Source organism: Dipodomys merriami, unplaced genomic scaffold, assembly GCF_024711535.1.
Source record: "Dipodomys merriami isolate MVZ:Mamm:240054 unplaced genomic scaffold, mDipMer1.0.p SCAF_13, whole genome shotgun sequence".
Lineage (NCBI taxonomy): Eukaryota > Metazoa > Chordata > Mammalia > Rodentia > Heteromyidae > Dipodomys > Dipodomys merriami.
Genome location: NW_027202604.1, coordinates 23,130,446 through 23,145,505, shown reverse-complemented (window position 1 = coordinate 23,145,505; position 15,060 = coordinate 23,130,446).

Here is a 15,060-nt window from a genome sequence, read left to right as displayed (position 1 = left end):
TATATATGGCTAATTGTAAAGAGAGTATGGTTGGGGAAAGAGGGCTCCTTCATAGCAGATTTTTGTTCCTGTATCATTTGACAGGTGACAAAAGTTCTTGGTCATTAGATTTCTCACAATGGTTTGTTTCTCTCTTTGCGGACTTTCTTCTCCTTTCGTAAATTATATAAGATTCTCTCTCTTTCTCCTTTTCTCTCTTCAGTTCAAACTGGAATTTGAACTCCGAGTCTCACACTTGCCAACCACAAACTCTACCACTTGAACCAGGCACCTTGTTCTTTTTTGCTTTTAGTTCTATTTTTGGACAGCATTTCTTGATTTCACTTAGATTGATCTGAAACTTTGATTGTTCACCCTCTGCCTCCTGAGTAGCTGAGATTATAGATATGTGCCACCATGCCTAGCCAAAGTTTCTATTGCTTTTTCTTGGGCCTCTTTAATTTACATTTGAATGGGCTTGAAAATCTCTCTCTATATTCTAGAAAAGCAAAACCCATTGGATGATGGTAGATTGTGCCATTTGGAGCTGTCTTTCCCCTCTGGTAATGACCAAAATGTTGCACAAAATATTACATATTTAAATCCGTTCTATGGCTTTGGGGAATGACCAGGTTGTGGAGAGTGACTGTATCTTGGTGATAGAGATGGAAGTTCTCTGGGGAATGAAAGCAGACTTTCACCTGCTTCCTCTGGTCTGGGGTAATTGTTGAGTCTGGAAGAAGCATCTAAGGGCTGAACACTACTTTCAACAGCCTGATGGTTTTACAGGGACTGAAGTTGAAGTTCAGAACCCCCTAAAAACAAAGACCTAGCCAAAATCCTACACACTGGGTTGGGAACCCAGAGGGCTCTTGCTACATTAGAAAGTGTGAACCAGAAGCAAACCTTCCCCCTGACAGTATGCAGTGCATTTATGAATTATCTGGGTGTTTCTTGAAATTGGATAGACCTGGTCTAGATTCCTAATGCATCTAAATGCCAGTTAAAGGAAATAGAACTTTCTCTTTATAAGAAGATAACATTGAGTTCTCAAACTATTTATACAAATCCTTTTTTTACATGCATTTGTGGACATACAATCCAGAACTTACCAGGCACACAGACTGCACGTGATTGCACACAGACACAATCACAGGCTAGGTAAACCCTATCAAGGTGATAGTTCAAACATAGCTTGACATAACTGTGCTTAGCAAATGAAATATGGCATCAGGAAATTGGAAAAAAATGGCACAATCTCTTTTTAAAAGAGCAAAATAGAAAACCTGAGGATTGAAGGAGACAGTAATTGAACTTAACATCTTGAGAGATGAATTTAATGGCAGACTACAAACATGCACAGAAGATGAGTGAAGTGTAAGATATCTACATAAAACACTATCTCCAAACTGTCGGTGGCCAGCAACCTTGGGCATGAGGAAACATGTGGTATAGCATGACTATTAAGATGGGTGCTACAATTCCATCCTCTTCCTACAGAATTCAGAGCAAAGCATTTTTTATTTGTAGGTCACGCCTGAGGAATTGTCATGGGTAATTACCTTGGTTAAGGCCCAGTAGCAGGTAATACAAAACAGTCTACTAGACCTCAATTGGAATGGTTTGGGTGTATGCACAGAGATGCACTGAGTGGCCTAGAGGGATGGACAGTTGGCTGGTCCTCTGAGGGATACAATGGAACATTGTGGAACATTGCTATGACTCTATCACAGAACTGCTTCACCAAAAAAGCTACTGTCACTGGTGTAATTAGGAAGCCTGCACTGCAGCTGCTAGCTCCCAGACTACATTGCCTTGGCTATGAACTTCACAAGTACATGTGGTACCTGAACTCTTTTCTTGCTGCCCAGGAAGCTTGGGGACCCTCTGTAAGGATGACCCAGACTTCTTCCTAACAGAAACAAAATAAGAGGCTCTCTGTTACATGGGCTGTCTAGGGGCAGAAGCTGCCTGTTCAGAGCCTGGTGAAAGGGAGGCTATATTGAGTGTTTCTTCACTTTCCAGCCTCTGGGATCTAGGAAGGCACACTCCAAAGGGAAGGGATGGAGAGATCTGCCAAGTCTACTGCACCTGTTGTTTTTCTTTGGCTGGCACTACATCATCCTGTGTCTTCTCCTAACAGGACTCCCCTCTCTGGGGTGGGGTTGGGGGAACTGTTCAGTTGGTAACTCAACCTACCAATTACATTAACCTGCCTCCTAGAGGCAATAATTGGTTCGTAGAAGTGTCCTCTATCTATTTCAGTTTATCAAGAGTCTTTTCACCTCTGCCAAAGCAGTGAAAAGGGTCTTGTTCTTACTACAGAGACTCCAGGCAGGATATAAATACAAACACATGCTATTCCTAGGGGGATGGGGGTTGGACACTGTAAAGAGAGGTGCACATTAGAAAATGAAGCAGACATAGATTCTGGAAGATAAAACAAAAAGAAGGGGGAGGTAGAGTTCCTTTGCTAATCATCTGGATTAGACAGTGTCTACGTGTGTCAAGCTTTTGATTCCTCAGTTATATGATCCCCAAATCTCCTTTAGTGAGAGTTAGCTTTCTGTCACCTGTACTATAGGGAGCTCTGGCTGGTAATTATGTAAATTAACGTATCTGGATGTGCTACTTCTTGTACATCAAGGTCTCTGTATGTAAGTATTCTTGTATATAAGTCTACATGAAAAATCGTGTGAGAGACTGGGACAGGTCTAGTAGAAGTTCACATGTGATTGGTAAGAGGTTTAGAGAAGGGATTTGGTGAGGGCCACTAGAGGCCTGAACTGGATTTCCTTCTAGTTCAGTCCTGGACGGTATAGAACAGTGAGTATTACATTGTGGTGTTTAAACCTGGGGTGACCCAATCAGCAGTGAATCTTAGCTGACATCTTGTTTTTTCTAAGTCAGCTGCTTTGTGGTAAGGCCTGTTCGTTCATTCATTTGTTTAGTCACTCACTCAGCATTTTGGTATCTCGTCTGTGTGAATTAAGGCAATTACCTTTCGAAGAAATAAATATGGAACGCCACTGTTTACAAACAGTTTAATGACTATATGTTGCTTGGAGAAAAAAGGACTAGCCATTACCCACCTTTGCAGCTCCCAGGAACTCTGGGAGGCTCCTCACTCTTTCCTGATGAGCCTTGGGTTCCCATTCATACCCAAATAAGGATGCATTTTCTTCCCAACTCAGTTTTCAAGATTTGGATTCATTTACACTGACTCTATGACCTGTTCCTTAGATGAAGATCAATCTTTCCTTTGACTTCCTAATATAGTTCTTTGCATTACCATAATTAGATTTATCACATCATAGTACAATGATTTTGTATGCTTTCCTTTTATCACACTGAGCAACTGAAAAGTCATGGTAATAATCCATTTACGCTTTCATCTTGAGTGCCCCCAAACAAATTAACAAGGCCACTTCACTTTCTCTGTTATATACTATCATGGCTACAAGTCTTTCTTTGTAATATTTGTGAGGATGGGAATTTTATAGTTGTCTGGGTGAGTTTGGGTTGTCTTCTTTACTAGTTTTAAAAGCCTAAAACGGCTTTGGGAGCATGACAAATTCTGCTTGTCAACATATCCCTGATGCCTGTGTGATCACTGACAAATCATAGGTAGAGAAAAAAGGTATTGGCTGGAATACCATTCATTCATTCTGTTGAATGGATGAATGACTCAATCACAGATAATAAAACATACTGTTCCTCTTCAGCAATGTTAGTTGTTTAAAAAGAGGAGCCTGGTGATGATAATGTTTTCTTTGAGTTGTAGAAAGAACCAGTAATAGTAATACTAGTAGAAGTTTTAGTCCTGTTAATCCTGGGTGAGGGGTGTTTTAAAAGCAATATATAAATTTCCATCTTACAGAGCAGTTGAAGAAACAAGACAAAGAACTCTCCTCCCACCAGCCATTGGAAAGGAAGTTATATGGAGCCCAGTCATTTTCCAGTAATTTAGACTACATTTGATTTAGTCCAGGACAACCCCTGATGTAACCATAACCCAGCCATTAACATCAGGAAATTGTCTAGCATTCAGTTCACAAGCCCCACTCAAACTTTTATCAGTTCTTTTGATGATAACCTTTCTAGCTGAAGGAGCTGAGCCTGGATCCCAGGGTCTATTTGATTGTCATCTCTCTTTAGAGTCCTTCCATCGGTAGGAATTCCTCCATCTTTTGTGACCTCGAGACCCTTTTACATATTCCACTCCATTTTCTTTGCATGGTTTCCCTCACTTTTGTTGAGCTGATGTTTCCTCATGATTAGATTCCGTTTCTGCATGGTTGGCAGGGCTACTGTGAAAGGCAAAGCTGTGTCCTCATTGCTTCTGGTTACAGGTAAATTTTTACTTTGATCAGTGGATGAAGTGGATATACTCTTAACTTTCTATACTGCAAATTTCCTCTTCTGTTTGGCCTTTGTGACTAAGAGGTCTTATGTCCAGAGATAACTTTGAGGCTACAAAAATATCTATTTCTCATAAATATCTATTTCTCACTTTAGAGAGGAGGAGGATTTTTTTTTCTTTTGTGCTGATACTAGGTCTTGAACTCAAGGCCTTGTGCTCTTCTTGGCTTTTATGCACTCTTGGCACTCTACCACTTGAGTCCCAGCTCACTTCTAAGGAGTTTTTTTTTTAATTTGACAAATGTGTTTTAGATATTTATCACATAAGGTCTTAGAGATATTTATATGGGTTCAGACAGTTGTTGTGACCTTTAAAGTCAAATGGAACAAAGCAGATTGAAATAAACATAGGGAGACTAGACAAAATGGTTTTTACCAGAGTTTAGAGAACAGAACAACATTTTATAGGAATGAGGAGAAAAAGCTGCATGAGAGCAAACATCTGGGCTAGGTGGGATCGAATAGGATTTCCAGTTATTAGAATAAATAAAAGCAAAAGACAATGAAGTTCGTGACATAGGGAAGACAGTGTTTGGCTCACTGTATGTGGAAATTTCACCTTCTAGCTTCACCCCTGCCAGTGGGTAACCCCTTACGTTTATGATGAGCCTGCACTTTAGAAATAACCCAGAGATTAGTTTTGAATTCTTTTTTTTTTTGTCGATCTTGGGGCTTGAACTCTGGGCCTGCACACTATCTCTTAGCTCTTTAGCTCAAGGCTAGTGTTCTACCACTTGAGCCACAGGCCACTTCCAGTTTTCTGAGTGGTTTATTGGAGATAAGTGTCTCACAGACCTTCATGCCCGGGCTGGCTTTGAACCATGATCTTCAGATCTATTAGCCTCCTGAGTAGCTAGGATTACAGGCATGGATTCTTTGCATTTGATGGGATTGGATTTGTTTCTATAGTGGACATTGGCATCAGCTTTGTTGTCAGCCAGCATTGTGGACTAGAGGGGCACTTCCATGCCCACTGTGTCTTCGCTTGGTAAAAGTCTGATGGCAGTTGACAGTTACAGCTGGTCTTCAACTAACAAAAAGGTTAATAAACTTCTAGATTGAGTCTAGTGTCTTAGGGCCGGCCAGCTTATCGTTTAATTACCTTTCCACTGGTTGAGATTGATCTATAGCTTATGGTGTGTTTGTACCTTCTCCTGTAAGTCCCTGTGGAATTGCAATTTAAGTAGTACATCATGAATGCCTGTAGCTCACTCCCTTCAAATGGGCTGGCTGATGTTACAAATCATTTCTACTGTACCTTCTTCCCTTCCTATGCTTTGATTATATATGAGGATGGGTTTTTTGGTTTGTTTTTCCTTTCTTGAAAAAAGCAATACATGTGTTTATAGGATGGGGAGAAAGATAAGCAAAGAGAAGAAAATTAAGATGTCAACCTCTTACCGAGCAGAGAGAGTCTCTGACAACCTATTAGTTTATATCTTTACAATCACTTGGGGAAACTTTTAAGGAATACCAATGCTTAGTCCCTGTCCTCTCCGAATTCTGATATAAGTGGTCTAGAGTTGGCCTGGGCAAGGTAAGTTTCTTAAAGTCTAATATGTAAACATAGGTTGACATTCAGGCTAGACATTTAGTCTATAAGATGGCTATTTTGTGATATGCTACAGTTTTATTACCTGATTTGAACCTTTGGTATCTTAGTATAAGCATCTTTCCTTCAAATGAAGCTCTCTTCATTTGATCTACCCTATCTTTCTAACAGTTTCTCTAATTGAAATGATTCACTTCATTTGGTCATTCCCTTGCAGTTATATAGATAAGGTGTTTTCATGAGGGCCAAAGAGGGTAGCCAGCAGAAAAGAACAGAAATTCCCAGTTTGGTATCAGAATGCTTAGGAATGCAGAGAAAACTAAAAGCAAGTTTGGCTTGAGTTATGGCAGATAATATGGAGATTGGAATTCTTTGGCACAAAGCTAGTTTTCATGGGCCAGTGTTTGAATAATTGCTTATTAGCCATAGCCACACCTAGTAATTCAATCACTTCATTCATTCATTCATTCATTCATCTATCTATTCATCCATTCATCCATCCCATACTGAGCATTGCACTGAGGCTAGCATGATTTATAATCTAAGAGAGGGCAGATACAGCCCAACAAATAACCACAAGTTTATTCACTGAGCACCTGCTCTGTTTCAGACCTTCTTCCAACCACTTTAATTCCCTCAATTAACATGGAGCACTATCAGAGGGGGGGTCAGTTTTATTTTTATTACTCCTCCTACAGATGAGGAGACTGAGGTCTGGGGTAAGACTATGTAAATTTACATATCCAGATTACATAATTGGCAGAGGGAGGAGTCAGGCCAGAGCAGTCTGGCCCCAAGAACCACATTCCTAACTCCACCCCCCTTGCCCAAAGAGGCATATTGGAGGACAGCAGGTACTTCTGAAGGGAAGGAGTGGCTAGCTCTGCTGTGGGAAGGGAATAAAGAAGGAGGGTTTCCGAAAAGGCTTTGGAGCACAGGAAATACATTTAATTCTTTAAGGAAAAAAATCCATAAGAAGGAAGGATAGGTCAAGGCATGGCATAGAGATCCATAATAGTTCTGATTATTTGGAAACATTTCATCATTTCTTCTACCTATGGCCTGTAAATGCGTAGCATGCCCTGCTATCACACTGGGGGGCACAGGAGTATACTGAGGGAGTGGAGAAGCCCTTCCAGCCCGGGTGGTCCATTCATGCAAACATAACGGGAACATGAGGATCTGAGAAGGGAACCGCTCACCTGCCTTGGGAGAAAGGCCCAAACCCTACAGTCCATCATCCATGGGTGCATAGAAGGAGGACAGAGGTAGCACCACTCACTGGCTGCAGTAAGATGAAGGAGAAAATGAATGTGTTGCTTCAGGAGAGAAAACTTCTTAAGGTGCTCCCACCAGTGAATTTCTCTAGAAATGTATTCACCAATGCTGACCATGAAAACCCACATCTCAGGAAGCTCCCTGGAGCCTGGTTGGATGGGGATAAAAGCTGAGGAGAATCACACAGAAATAAGCCGAGAGGTAGGAACTGCCGACAGGGAGCAGATAAATCACATGATGAGCACTAGAAGGCAGATGTCTGGAAAGTATTTAAAAACTGCTCCTTCCACTGATTATTGGGTGGGACTTGGCCTTGGTTCTCTGGTCATCTTGATGGGTTTGTTCATACACATATGAAAATAGGAGCTGTAAGGAGACAAATAGTTCTCTTAAGATGTTTTAGGCTGAAAACAACAACAACAACAACAACATTCTTGTCTAATGGGCTTACAAAAGTGTGTCCTACACTCTAGGTGTAGAACTTGGGAGTTGGTGGATTTGATAATTGTGGAATCTGGTTGTGGTAGTCAGTGTGAGTGATGATATATGCTGTAACAAACTAGACCAGAGAGCTTAATGGTTTTTAGTGAGCATGGAGTCCCTGCTGCTCATGTAATTGGATCAGTGGAAATGGAGGCCTACACCACACTCAAGGACCCTGGCCCCTTTTGCGCCATAGACAAGATGTGTCACTGTAACGTGGCTTCAGAATCACTCTGGAATGATGAGCCCTGCTGATGGAGAAAGAGAAAGAATGTGGAAGATTGAGCAGGACATTTACATGCCTGGCCAAGAGGCTGTAAGCATCATTTCCATCCATAACCCGGGAGTCCTCAGTGGAGTGTGTGTGTGTGTGTGTGTGTGTGTGTGTGTGTGTGTGTGTGTGTGTGTGTGTGTGTGTGTGTGTGTGTGTGTGTGTGTGTGTGTGTGTGTGTGTGTGTGTGTGTGTGTGTGTGTGCACATGTGTATGTGAGTATGAGTCCTGGGCTAAACTCAGGGCCTCAATGTTGCCTCTGAGCTTTTTGATTCAAGGCTAATTAATGCTCTACCACTTTAGCCACACTCTACTTCTGGCTGTTTGATGGTTAGTTAGAGAGAAGCATCTCACAGACTTTCTTGCCTGGACTAGCTTTGAACCACAGCCTCCTGAGTAGCTAGGATTACAGACATGGACCACTAGAGCCTGGCTTTTTAATTTTTCAGTGTGGTACTACAGTTTGAACTCAGAGCCTTGAGTTTGCTAGCCAGGAACTCTACCACAGTCATGCTCTCATCCCTTTTTGATTTAGTTATTTTTCAAATAGTGCCTTTCCTCACGCCAGGCTGGCTTGGACCACTCCTATTTATCCCATGTAGTTGGGATCACACGTGTGTGTTACAACACCCAACTTGTTCTTGTTGTTGTTGAGGTAGGGTCTCACTAAACTGCAATCTTCTCCATCTCTGCCTCCTGAGTAGCTAGAATTATAGGTGTTACCTACTGAAGCTGGTACTCAAATGCTTTTTAAAGAGAAGATTATATGGCATGTCACTTTTTGGAGGAAGAGCTCTGCCTTGGAAATGTTTGACATTTGTTTGTGTGTTCAACTAAAGTTATTTTAAAGGAATCCAAGAATTTGGTTCAAGTAAAAAAGTGTGTGTGTGTGTGTGTGTGTGTGTGTGTGTGTGTCTAGCTAAAACACTGATCTCTTATTCTATGTATGTATAAATGCATATAATCTATCTATCTATCTATCTATCTATCTATCTATCTATCTATCTATCTATCTATCTATCTATCTATCTATCTATCTATCTACCATTCCTCCCTCCCTTTATCCGTCCATGCTAGGCACTGAGTTATGTCATTGGATTATAAATGATAATTAACTTTCAGGAAACTGTTAAGCTGTGAGGGAGAGGGGCTAGTAGCAGAATGTGGGATCACAGCATTCATAGGACTCTTAGAAGCAGTTCATCCACTTTATGGTAGTGCTGAGGCATGTGGGTCCCCCTTGAGAGTTTCCGGGTAAGTGCAGAAGCTCCGATTGCTTCCCTAAACTGTGTATTTCTGGTGGTCTGTCATCGACATAAAGCAACTTAACCATTATTGACCAGATCATGTGTAACTCTAAACCTTAGGAATCGATTGAAGTGTTTTGCAAACTTCAGCAAATATCATATCACCTGAAATTCTTATTAAAGTTCTGATTTTGATTTATGAGGCATGGAGTAGGAGCTGCAGGGTTACTTGGTTTAGAACAGGTAAAGTATACAGGTAAGAAGCAGAGAAGGATGCTGGGTAAAGACATGGGAAGTGATAGCCTTAGTTTATGCAAAGGTCTGGAAGCAGCCAAGTGTAAATAACTTAACCACAGGTAAAACCATGTGATGGATCTTAAATACTACTGAGCGCAGAAGGTACAAAGGACCTTGTTAAAATGCACACACACACACACATACACACTCACACACATATTACAGAAGTAGAGCTACCAGTAGATCTGAATAGAAAGCTGCAGTCTTTTGCTTCTTAAAATTATGATTCTGAGATGGAACCTACTGGCTCATGCTTCTAGTCCTAGGTACTCAGGAAGCTGAGACCTAGAGGATCTCATTGGAAGTAGCCTGAGCAAAAAGAATCTCCTAGAATCCATCTCCAAAACAACCAGCAAAGAGCCCAGCTGGAGGGGTGGCTTAAGGTAGATCACCAGTGCACAAGACCTTGGGTTTAAACTCCAGTATCATGTAAAAGAATGCAGTAGAAAGATTAGTAAATATAAGCCAATTGGCCCCAAAAAGAAAATAAATGAAAATAAAGAAAAATTAAAAGAAAAAGAAACATAAAAGGATAAAAAGTGAAACAGGAATGAACACTTGTCGTAGTCCCTTGGAGATGAACCTTGTCATGTCTACCGTGGCTATTTGTCTCATGGTGTGTGTCCTTCTTTGCTTCCTAAAAGAGTGTGACCTTTCAGTGTGCTAAATTGGGAGTCGTGCACAGGATGAAAAGATGCACAAAAATCCCTCTCTAGCTCACTCATCCTTAAAATGCCACCAGGATTGATTCTTTTTGCCTAAAGGTTTGTCCTGAGACTGAAATGCAAACAATAGCTCAGACTGCCCAGCTGTGAAATGCTGGACACTGAACTCAGCACTTAGACTTTTATTATTTTTATTATAAAAGTCTTTGAAGGAGGGTACAGATGAGGAAACTGAAGGTGAGGGTGAAGTGTTGGGTTTGAACTCCTTCTACATAGTCGATGGGCTCTGTAGTCTCCTGAGGCTTCATAAACTACTACTTTCCAGCCAGGCTTCATCACAGACCCCATGAGATTTCTCAGCCCCGTGGAGAAGCTGTTTCACTGTTAGAGGGGATTGCAAGGCACAAGGTTTTGTGGCCTGTAAGAAAAAAGGCAGGGCCTGGCATTGATGTTCATGCCTGAAATCCTAGCTACTCAGGAGGGCTAAGATATGTGGTTCTCAGTTTGAAGCCAGCCTAGGCAAGAAAGTCTATGAGATACTTATCTCCAATTAACCACCAAAAAAAGCCAGAAGTAGAGTTGTATGGCAAATAGTAGAGTACCAGCCTTGAGTGAAAAATCTAAGGGACAGTGCCTAGGTCCTGAGTTCAAGAGTCAGTACTGGCATGATAGATAGATAGATAGATAGATAGATAGATAGATAGATAGATAGATAGATAGATAGATAGATAGATAGATACATACATACATACATACATACATGCATACATGCATACATGCATACATGCATGCATGCGTAAGTGTATGTAGCTATAGATACATAAGTGTATATAGCCATAGATCTTCAGAAGGATTTGGAGGTATGGCCCAGGTCACGACAATTTTAAAAGGCATGCCTTTCTGTATGGATGGTGGTCACTGATCAAAGCGTCTGTCTTCTGAGATAACCACAGAAGTGGATGCTGGATATCAAAAAGGAAATGGAGTTGGAACCATTCTCAGAAGCCCCATCCTCAAGAAAGCAGAAGCATGCCTACTTTGCTACTGAGACATGGCGTACACAGTTGTCTTTCTTACCTTATCAGGAGGTCAGCATGGCCACATCCTCTTGTCTTCTGTTATTTATAGAGCAGTCAAGTTTTCTGGGTCATTTTCCTACCCATCATTTCTCATCCAGAGTGCTGCATGGTAGTTAATCAAGGGAAAAAAAACCCACTAAGTCTCCATTTGTGAGCAAGGAATTAGGCTCAGAGCGGGCAGTTTGTTCAGAATTTGAGAGTGATAACTGTCCTTCCATTCCTTGTGCTTTATGAATAATTGTTGCAAGCTGGAATCACTAACAGTCATTTTTTACACTACTCAGAACTCTCCAGAGCACATCAGCATTTAAGGGAAAAAAAATCTTGGATGTGTCTTATTGAGTTTAGTTTTAGGTTGTGATCGGAGCTCCTAATTAATTTCTGCAAATGTGGAGATGTGGAAAAGAACTCAAGAGAAAAAGCAATTAAAGGCTTCTCTCGGATTGTTTTTCCCATTAGCCACGTCTCCTGAAATCACTAAGCCAGCTGTGGCAAGTCTATTTAATAACTTTCCTTTTCATTTCCTGATTTCTTTACTCAGTTTCTCTTGTACTTCTCATTCCTGGGCAGCCTGGATTCATTGTTTGCTATTTCCTTCCATATGCGACTTTAAAATAATCACATGTGGATTTATGTTGTCGTCAGCTTTCTGGCCCGGAAGTTATCAATGATGGAAATCCATGGAACAAAAAAGCATTATAAAGGAAAAAGTGAGAAAGCCAAAAAAAAAAAATTCTCTCCTCCAGGATGGTGATCAATGGGGTGTTAACAATTATGTTTTGTTTTTAATTAAAATTGTCTCTTTCCCCACAAAGGCCCCTGTGTGAGAAGGCACAAGAGGGCACTGTTACGTTAAATTACATTAAATTAAACTTGATGAAGCTGTGATTAGTGATGGTAACCGGGAGGGATGAGATTCATCAAGACGATGGAAATGACACTTCTGTGCTAGTGGCAGGGAGAATGTGAATAATGCAGGAGGAGTCACTGGAACCCATCTGCAGGGCTCAGAGTGGAGTCGTGCCTTCAGTGACTAGACAGTCATCTATGAGAGACAGGCAATTAGTCCTCCACCACTGAGCCAGGCCAGGGAATCTGCGTTGGACTCTTAGTATTGAAAGTCCAAGAATACTGGGATGTTCACTAGGGTGCTCTAGACCGGTGGCACAGACTGAGGGGAAAAAGAGGTGATGGATAGCCAAGATGAGAAGCAATTTGGTAGATGCAGATGTTTGCACCTGAATGTTCCCGGGTCAGGGTAGATCAGGGCCTCTAAGAAGCATCACTCAAGCTCCAAAGCCAGGTGCTTTACCATCCCAGCTTCTGCAAAGTGTAGCCAAGAAGTAGGGCTGGCCCCCAGTCCAGGAAAGTCTTTGTCTTTGTTCTGTCCCTGTTTGTTTGCTCATTCCTCTGGTATCTGCCCACAGAATACTTCCATCTACTCCCTGATGAGTTTTCCACAAGTCACTTCCATGGGCTTTCTTTCCACATCTGGAAAATGAAGCTTTAATGTTTACTTAGAAATTAAAACCGGGAATGCCCCTGCCATAGTGACAAGCAGGCAATTACATTTTAATACACAGGAAACCATTTTGCTCTGTCAATCTCTAATGTGAATGACGTTGGAATTGAGTTGAATTTCTTTTCTTTTTCTTTCTTTCTTTTTGTATGTGGTGATGGGTGCTAGACAAACAATCTGCCACTGAACTACAGCTCTCCATGCCCACCGTTCCTTTTTCATACTTTCAAGAAATTTTCTGCATCAAAACACCCTTGAAGTGGAAAACAAATGTAAAATATTTACTAAACTTTGGGTGGTTCTGTAAGTATAATTGCACATCTAAACTGGGGCACCTTTGAAAGGAAATGCTACTGATAATTAACCTAGGTTAACAGGTGCAAACCAGGACTTCCCAGGCCAAATCAAGATAAATGGTGTCACACTAATAGAATATATGGGCTTTACGGAAGCAATAAATTCAGATCTGTGATCAGAGAGGCTGACACACAAAGCTTTATTACATTACTTCTCATTACTTTATGCAATGAGAAATACTTGTTGGAAGAGAAGCCCTATCCCCATGGCTTTGGGTATAAATATTTCTCATATCAAGAGAAAAAAAAAACATGGAAACATTCTTATCTAAAATCTCTCGTTCTGATGCTTCAGCCTGTTGGTGTTACTCTTCTTGCCTGATTCCCTGTTTTTTGGTTTATGGTTCCCGCCCCCCCCCAGTCTCAGGGCTTGAACTCAGGGTCTGAGCACTGTCCCTGAGCTTCTTTTGTTCAAGGCTAGCACTCTACTACTTGAGCCACAGCACCACTTTTGCCTTTGTCTATGTATGTGGTACTGAGAAATCAAACCCAGTGCTTCAAGCATGCTAGGCAAGCACTCTACCACTAAGCCACCTTCCCAGCCCCATTTCCCTGTTCTTTAGATCAGTTCTTATAGTCAATGCATCTGAGTGGAGAGTTTTGCTTTAGTTTCCTTGCATCTCTGGAGTGAAATTTGCACTGCACTGGGGATAGAGTTGGACTGGGGAGAAGATGCCACTCAAGGATCACTTCCTCAATCCCTAGTAAAAGGTTAACAAGACATTTTTTCAACCAATAAGCTGGATAAGTCGGGTATACTTGTGGTCCAAGGTACACAGGCAGCATAGATAGGAATATGATGGTATAACACCAGTTATGGGGCAATCTTGAGACCTTACCTGAAAAATAATTGAAGTTAAAAAGGCCAGGGATGTGGTTTGTGTGGAAGGGCACCTAGCAAGTTCTAGGTGCTGAGTTTAAACTTGAACCACACCAACAAAAAGAAGAGAGAAAAAAACTACCCAGGGGCTTGATGTGGCAGTACATACCTGCCATCCCAGCACTTGGGAGGTGGAACAAGAAGACTGCAGGTACAAGTGTGTCCTGGACGACCTGCTGACACCCTTCTAACCAACCAATAAAATGAAATAGTGATGATAATAATAAGAAGCTGGCATGAAGGTTCACACCTATAAGCCTAGTACTCGGATGGGAGAGGTGGGAGGATTGTGAGTTTGAGGTCAGCCTGGGCTCCACAGTGAGGCTTTGTGTCAAAGTAAATGAAATATAGTAAAATAAAAAGAGAATCACCTCCTTTGTGTGATGCTTTCAAGATCTAAGACAACCCCGATGACCCATCGTTATAGTGTCTTGGCATGTTTGCTGCTGTTGTTTTTGATTTTTTTCCCCTTGATTATATAACATTTTGCATATTGTCTATGGAGAACAAGGACTCTGTCATTCCTCATTGTCACTATCCTATGAACACAGTGTCTGGCACAGAGTTTAATGTCCTTGAATGGAAGAAGAAAGCAAACAATGACTTGAGCCCTGGAAGAATTACAAAGGAAATGGCCAGCGACACACAAACTCAAGGTTCTTTAAAACTTCTGACACACAAACATTTATTGAGCTCTTACAACAAGCCCATCTTGCTAAGAACTTCACATAGCGATTACATTTCGTCTTTGCAATGGTCTTCCTCCTGTTTTTACAGATGGGAAACCGAGGCTTAGACATTTTGCTTGCTGTAGATTCTGTCTCCCTGAGGTGATGCAGATCAGGGCCACATGTTTCAGAGACATGCTGAGAGCTAAGGCAGGGGTCCAAGTAGGAGCTCTCCTGCTACAGCTTCGAGCGTTTCTTTCCAAAATCTATTCTCATCCATCATGCCCTCTGCCTTTCTCCTCTGTCCTCAGAGAATCCTCTTCTCCAAGTTGAGGTTGTACTCTAGGTACCTTCTCTCCTTTTA